Genomic DNA, 8,884 nt, shown 5'->3' with positions numbered 1-8,884 from the left:
TTGATGGTTGTTTAGTCATAGTCTCCCTTAGCTCTATTACCAACTGAAATTTAAACGGAGGGTGTTAAGCCTCATTGCCTCGATGCCCTATGGATGAATTAAGGTGCAAGGATGCTTGGTGTGACCATGTGAAGACCCTCATAATACTTCTCCCTCTCATAAAACTCATCTTCTCCTTCTCCACTCTCCAAGGTCTCTCCCTACTCGCTCATATAATTCCTTTAATAGTCAAAAGTTTGTGAATGAAATAATTAAGAAAAGCTTTAAATACCAGGTCTCCAAAAACCCTAAAAAATAAATCAATTATAATTGTTCATATAATATAATCAATGAATATACAATATTATTAGTTTAATAATAAAAAAAACATTTAGTACGATGCAGCAGTCACATGAAGATCATTTCAAAATTTGTATATGGATTATACAGTATGATTTAAAGATCATATAACATGATTAGTTGAATAATTTTGTGATAGTATAGGATAATTTCTAGGATGATTGAAAATAATCTCCGCCCATCATCCACTAGAATTGACATCGTACCATATAATTAGTTTAAAAATTAAGGTTTTATCTAGAATGATTATCGGGATGAACCTTTTTTTATCTCTATCTATCATATAGTATGATCGACCAAATAAATTAAACCTTAATATTATTAACAAGTCATAATGATTCAGTTAAGTATGTTTTTAATTATTATAGAGTATAATATATATCATACCGTACGATTAATAAAATATTTAAAATTAAAAAAACTTAATTAAATTTTGTTGGTTTCTAGGGTTTCTGATTTAAATGAATCATACCATATAATCGAGATCGTATCGTATGATCTAAATCATACATCATGATTAGTTCAAAAGATATTAATTCATAGTTAGTCATATTACATTGTTTAAAAAAATTTAAAACTTATTATCTTACTCCCCCATGTGTGTGCATGGTTGTTAAAAAATTATACGCCTTTTATAAGACTTTGAAAGAAAAAAAACTTTAAAAATAGATAAATAAAAAATATAGATTCTTGTCAACCATGTTCCTATTCTGCCCAAACTTGAGCCATGAATCTACTTCTATGTTGTGTGCAATACATGAAATATTATTACACACACACACACACACACACACACACACACACACACACACACACACACACACATATATATATATATATGCAATAAAAATTTTAGAAGAAATAAAAGTATAATCAATACTATTTATTATCGTCAAAATTACAAGATCAATATCTCGAAATTACAACAAAATTGAGGTGGCTACCAAAGTGAGAAAGACATTGGTTAAAATAATTATTGGTGTTGAGCTGGCCATAACTAAGAGTTATAATAAGGTTGAATAACCTTTTCTAAAATGTCTTAAAGTGTGTGTCCCAATGGGAGGATAAGTTAGAGGTAACCTCGAGTGTAGAAGGCTTCTTGTGGTAGGTAAAATAGATAAGTTTGCTTATTTGGAAATATATTTAATAGAAATGAAGGAAAACATCATGTGAGAGCCTAAATACATTATTTCCTTGAGTGTGCTATTATACTACTCACCGATTGAGCTAGAGATGAATACTCAAGTAATATTGGATGACTTTCCAATATCATAAGGGGGACCATTATGTGAGATCAATTTTTTACTATCCTGCTAATATATTTTTATATATATCTTATTAGGATTTTAGTGTTTGTTATAAGAGTGGAGATTATAGGGGAGCCTAAGATTATAAAGCTCACTGGAATACCTGAACTCATATGCTAACATGAGTGTGAAAGTTAAAGGAGGTTGTGAGACCTCAAAGAATAAGCATGAGGCTAACAAATAGTGAGGTGAATTGATCGTAATGCATGAAGTCATTTCGTATGGGAAAATTTGTTCAGTTATTCACTTCCATGACCAGTTAAAAGAATGGGAGAAGAAAAATTGTCTAAGTATTAATCATATTGTATGAAAAGTTCTTCGTACAGACGACGTCCACAATACGAATTAGATGGGTCCCTTTTCATCCTGATGAATTCAAAGTTTTTTTGAATGGATGATACCATATGATTCCTTATTCATACAAACAACATCTAAAGTATGAATTGGGAAAGTCCCTTTTTATCCCGATAAACATCAAAATTTTATGAACTGATCATACTGTATGATACGTTATTTGTACAAACGACGTCTATGTTGCAAACCTAAGATTATGGATTAGACTTTTGATGATATCAAACATTCATATTTTTCTACGACTGCCTTGCCTACTAACTTTCAGGTCCACATGATCTAATGCAACTCAAGCCAGCTCAAGATTGGGAAGATTTAAGTTGAGTCAAGTCTATAATTTTTCCTTTCTTGAGTCAAATGTAAAAGTGGTTCCTGGTGCTAAGTAACCTTGCACACATACACTTGAGGGATTTTATGTGTTTTTCTGTTTTGAGTATATCGGCCTAGACAATGTTAATATCGGCCAGGACAATCCAACTAAAAATAGAAACCCTAATTAGGGCTTCCTTGTTAAGTAGCCATCATTAAGCACATCGTCCTAGATGATCCTTGTATCGGCCTGGACGATAGACTCAAATCATAAAGAATCAACCGCATTAATCAATTTGGGTATTCTTTATTTTAGGAAATCGACCAGGACGATCTCAATATCAGCCTGGATGATGCAGCAGAATTATGCCTAAATTAATATGATAATTATGGAAAGCAATTAAGGCTAATTGATATGATTACATCGGCCGGGTCGATCGCAGGATCAGTCGGGATGATGTCCTAGATGATAACATCGGCCAAACTCTATTTCGGGTGATGTTCAGGATGATTGTACTCGGATTTGAACTAATTGGCCAGGATGATATTGCATCAGCCTGGACGATGTAACCAAATTTCTTCTGATTGTCCCAAATCATCCTGGTTGATTGAGCTTATTTTGTACTGATCAGATAGGATGATATCATCCTGGACGATAATGTTGGTTCTTGAAATTCTATTTAAAGGACCTAAATTTTCTCATGAAAAGAGGCCTTTAGCTGCTAGCTTGACCTGAGAGAGCCAACAGGAGAGGGAGAGAGAGGGAAAGAGAGGGAGGAACTTGTGAGGGGGAGTTTGTGAGAGGGATTCACAAAGGTTGCTCCAAGCAAGGTTCCAAGGCATCTTCTCCAGTCTTCGTCCTTAGGGGTTCAAGGGAGGTAAGCTTCAGAAATTGGTTGAGGTTCTCTACCTGCTTCAGGAGAAAGTAAAAGGAGTCGAGGTTCTCTATTTTCTTCAGAAGGAAGTAAAAGGAGTTGGGTTCTCTGCCTGCTTTAGGAGGAAGCAAAAGGAGTTGGGTTCTCTGCCTCACCGGAGTTGGTGGAAAGGAATTTTTGTGAGGGCTTCTTCGCCTTGCTGTGGGAGCAAAAGGAGAGTCACTTTTGTAGTTCAATACTCGAAAGGTGCCTCCGAGGAGTGGACGTAGGTCAAGGTTTGACCGAACCACTATAAATCCGGCGTGATCCTTCTTTGTTTTATTTCTACATTTATTTTTTGCACTTTAATTTCTTTGGTGATTTTGGTTTGTAATTTTGCTTTGATTGTAAGATTATTTTTTAAAATACCAATTCACCCCCCCCTCTTGGTACATAGCTAACAACGGTAATCGTAATGCAACGAAAGGATATTCTATAACATGACCACCTTTGTTTGATAATCTTCCTTTTGATTTTTAGAAAACTCGCATGTCTACTTTTTTACAATCGATTGACTATCGTATGTGGATGCTTATTAAAGAATGATATTCTCCACCTTCTCGTGAACTTAATGGAATTAAAACTGTAGTACCTTTTACTGAGTGGACTTTTGATGAAAGAGATTTAGCACAACTTAATGCAAAGTGTTTGAACTATTTTTTTTTGTGCTTTAAAATCGGAAGATTACATACGTGCTTCTACTTGCACTACTGGTAAATTAATTTGGGATAAATTGTGTATTACTTATGAAGGCACTAATAAAGTTAAGCAATCTCATTTGAATATTTTATTGCATGATTATGAACTTTTTCGTATGAAACCTAATGAAATGATTTCTAAAATGTATACAAGTTTACTCAGACTGTTACTTCATTGCATGCGTTAGGAAGAGAACTTACTAACTATGAAAAGTGAACAAAATTTTAAGATGTTTGCCTTCCTCTTTTGATGCTAAAATCACTATAATTTTTGAGTCTAAAGATTTAAATACCTATTCGATCGATAACTTACTTGATTCACTCATTGCTTATGGGCAAGGGGTGAACCAAAGAAATCTTGATGCAGGTGAGAGGAAGAAGGAGAAAAAGGTGGCACTTAAGGTGAATGACTCGGACACTGACTCATTCGGGTCTGAAAGCGATAATGTTGTCTTCATCACTAGGCAATTCAAAAACTTTCTAAGAAAGAGTTACACGCATCATCAGAATTGGAGAAAAGGTAAGGATAATAAAAATTTTTAAGGTTCATTTGATGTTATTTGTTTTGAATGCAGGAAGCCTTGACATGTTAGAGCTGTTTGTCATACACTTCAGGATCACTCAAGCAAAGAAAAGAATGAGGAGAAATCTAAGTTCAAAAAGGATAATAAGCAAGCCCAAAAATCTTTCTGGGCGGAGTCTGCATCTGACTCATCTGAGACTGAACCTGAAGAGGAAATAACAAACTTATGCTTAATGGCTGATGATTTTGAACAATGTGACCAAGAAGAGGTATACCAACCAACCTATGACCAATTGCTTGAAATATATGAGAAAATCAGTACATCATATAGAAAACTTAAGAAAACTCATGCTAGTTTGAAATTGGAGTTTTTGAACTTACAAAAAGATCATGAAATTTTGAGTAAAGATCACTTTCAAATTGATAGTAATCACATGTCTCAACTTGATGAATTTGATGATTTAAATAAAAAGTATTTTGAATTAATAATTGAGCATGATTCTTTGAAAGCTTCCTACACCTCGCTTGAATTTGATTTTAAAGCTTATACTAAAGAATATGAGCATAAAAAACACTGTTTGGAGATTGATTAGAAAATTCTCACTTGAGGTTTAAAGGTAAATTAAATACACTTGAGAGAAATTGGAATACATCAATACTTGATTTAAAGCCAAAAACTAGGAAGAGGCATTATAAGCCAAACCGATTAAGAAATCCTTTTCCTAGAGTTAGATGTTTTTCATGCGGCATGTTAGGATATATAGCACATACTTGCACCATTCACTGTATTACACATTGGGTGTGGAGACCCAAATTGCATAATTTACTGCATAACACTCATGCATCACATTCTTCTTTTCATAAGAAGGAACCCAAACCTGCTTGGGTTCCTAAATCTGATATTTGATGATTTTGTAAGTGTGCTCTCACCAAAGACCTCATGAGAGCATATGATACTTGGACAAAGGCTTACGGCTCATAAGTTGCTTAAACTTGTTGCTAAATAAAATTTTGAATTGCATGCTTACTACTCTACTGAGTGTTATTATTTTCTACCTTAGTTTTTGTGTTAGATTTTCATATTTGTTGTTATAGTTTCTTTTTTACTTTATGATATTTTCTCCTTGTTTTTACTTTTTGGAGATTTATAGCCAATGTTTTAACATCTCTAAATTAGTTAAATGGAGAAACACCGTTGATAGTTTCCCTCCCTCTAACCTCTTTTAATGGCATAATTTTCTTTTCTAAACAAAAGTTTATCTCAAATTAACAACTAGTTTTTGAAATTAAGATCTTTTCTATCTTGCTACAATAATCTACCTTATATTTATAATTTTCAAAGTTTTTATATATCTTTCAAGATAATTTAAATCTTGCCATTGCATTTATCATATAATTACTAAAGACTGCTTTGTGTTCTTCCTTATATTAGTGAGTGAGTTTATGTTCTCTAATATCTGGAAGATCTACTCACAAATAAAAATATTTTAAGAGTTTTTGAAAAAGGATCGATCTTGCAAGAAGAAAAAAAAAATAAAAAGGCCAAAGACGCCAAAAACAAAAAAATGTGCAATGATACAAAATTGAAAAATATACATAAAAGTGTATCAAAAATTAAAAGATGCACAAATTGTGCCATTCAAATTGACAAGATGCATAAAATGAGCCCACAAAACATAAGCTTACCCCTCTTTCAAACTTTTAAAATTTTAGAAGAATTCATGGGTTACTTGATATTTTCAAAGGCTTGATTTCAAATTCCATGATTGAGATAAATTGCTTTGGTATATTATTCTATAAGATATATTTTTTATTATTTTTGGGTATTCTCTGATCATCTCCATCCTTCCCCTGAAGTTCAAAATTTTGTCACATCGTCCTGGCCGATACCTATATCATCCTGAATAATATATTCTTTTTTCATCAAAAACTTCTTCAGTTGAATATTCTGACTTTTCTGCTTTCAATCATCCTGGACGATCCATTATCATCCTGGATGATATGATCATCCTCTACTACAATCATCTTGATCGTCCTAGTCGATACATTTTTTGGCATGGCTGATGCATTTATTGGTAATCTTCCTATCCGATACACCTGTTCGTCCTGGACGATACACGTGTCAGCATGTTTAAAATTGATAAATTTGCCCGGGATGATCCATCTCTTGATAATCGTCCTGGACGATCCACTATTCATCCTGGGCGATACACGTGGCACATGATTTAAAACATTTTAAATTCAGCCGATATGATCCATTATTGAGCATCATCCTGGATGATCCATGTAATCATCCTAGATGATCTGCTTTTTCAACGATCGTCCGGCCTAACTTCTCGAGACTATCACCTGTGTCTAATCATCCTGAATGATATCTAATCATCCCGGATGATCAGACTGCCTTTTTGACCAATCAACCTGTACACAATAATTGCACCGGATCGTTCTGTACGATCTTGCGATCAGCCTAGACGACCCGGTCAATCCTTTAAATTTTGAGCCACCCATCAAGTTTTTTGACACCAAAATTCTTCCCTTTGGTTTTGTACCTCCTGTTCCTTGCCTTTTCTTGCTAATGGCTGGTGGTAAGCGTTCTCAACACACATCTTGAAGCTCCTCGAGGGGCATGCTGGAACCTCATTTTTGGGAAGTAGATGATCAGGTTGCCTATCACAGATATAAGTTATGCAGCATCACCCTCTCCCAAACAATCAATCCAGTTCACCTCTCATATCTGGTACTCGACGCTTTTCTCTCACATATCTCTATGCTTTATTCTCACCCTCGCGAGCCCTTTAATTCTGAACTTCTTTTTGAATTTTATGCCAACCTCCGAATCAATTCTTCCTACAATGCTCTCACCTCGTATGTGAATCGATGCCCAGTCGAGATCACATACCAGGATTGTGTAGAATTGCTACAGCTTTCCACCACTAGAGATATGCTGCATACCCTGGTTTTTGATCTTGATTTTGACTAGGCTACGACCAATCAATTTCTTCATTGGTGCCCCTTTTCATGTTGGGGAGACTAGCTTTTTACTTAAAGATGCTAGGATAATCCAGCACGTCCTTTGCACCTCTGTGATTCCCAAAGACGGAGATCATGTCCATATCACTCCCCTTCTTTCACTCACCACTTTTTACATAATGACCAATCGTGAATTCAATGCAACCAACCTGATCTTTCACTACATCGATCATTTGACTACAATTCGAGATCCAATCATAGAAGGATGCCCAATCTTGCTCTAGGACACATCATTGCATATGTTTTAGAATCCAAATACAACCTTCGATATCCTGCTCCTCCCAACATTTAACCACCCTTCTACTCAAACAGTTCCTTCAACATCCTTCACAATACTCATCTCCACCCCGAGGATGAGAAAGCTTATGGAGCCGAGGAGGAGGCTCTCGCTCCTCATCCTGCACCTATTCCTCTATGCTAGCACTCTCAGCTGGATCAGTTAGCGGAGAGATTTGATCAGTGGGAGATAAGCTTTAAGGCCTATATTGTTGCATAGGAGCAGCAACATACTAAGGACATCATCTGCATGCAGCACCAGCATGACAAGGACATGGCCTATTTGGATCTCAGTTTGCCACTTTGACCAGTTACTTTTCACCACCACCTCTTTCGTCTGATGATCAGGGTCCATCGTTTCTTTAGTTTTCTTTGGTATGCTATTTTTTTGTAGTTTGTTCTTTCTTATAATTGTTCCAGTTTATGTTTGTCTTTTAGTTTCCTCCTTTTTGTGATGTCAAAAGGGGGAGTAATCTGATGTACCATGTACTTTGATTCTGGAATTTAGTAGACTACTTTTTTTTCACACTATTTTTATTAAACTTCCTTAACTGCTTGAACTTTTTTTATTATGTTTGCCATCATAAAAAAGGAGGAGATTGTTGCAAATCTAAGATTATGGATCAGACTTTTGAAGATAACAAACATTCATGTTTTTTTATGATTTCCTTGCTTACTAACTTTTTAGGTCCACGCGATCAAATGCAACTAAAGCCAGCTCAAGAATGGGTAGATTTAGGTTGTGTCAAGTCTGTAATTTTTTCCTTTCTTGAGTCAATTGTAAAAGTAGTTCCTGATGCTAAGTAACCTTGCACACACACACTTGAGAGTTTTTTTTGTGTTTTTTTATTTTGAGTAAATCAGCCTGGACGATGTTAATATCGGCTAGGATGATCTGACTAAAAATAAAAAAACTAACTAGGGCATCCTGGTTAAGCAGCCGTCATTAAGCATATCATCCTGGATGATCCTTGTATCGGCCAAGATGATAAGCTAAAATTAGAAAGAATTAACTGCCATGATCAATTTAGGTATTCTTTATTTTAGGACATCGGCCAGGACAATCTCAACATCAGCCTAGACGATGCAGCATAATTAAGCCTAAATTAATCTGGTAATTATGGAAAGAAAATAAGG

This window comes from Dendrobium catenatum, unplaced genomic scaffold (genome assembly GCF_001605985.2).
Source record: "Dendrobium catenatum unplaced genomic scaffold, ASM160598v2 fragScaff_scaffold_936, whole genome shotgun sequence".
NCBI lineage: Eukaryota > Viridiplantae > Streptophyta > Magnoliopsida > Asparagales > Orchidaceae > Dendrobium > Dendrobium catenatum.
This window is presented reverse-complemented; position numbering follows the sequence as displayed.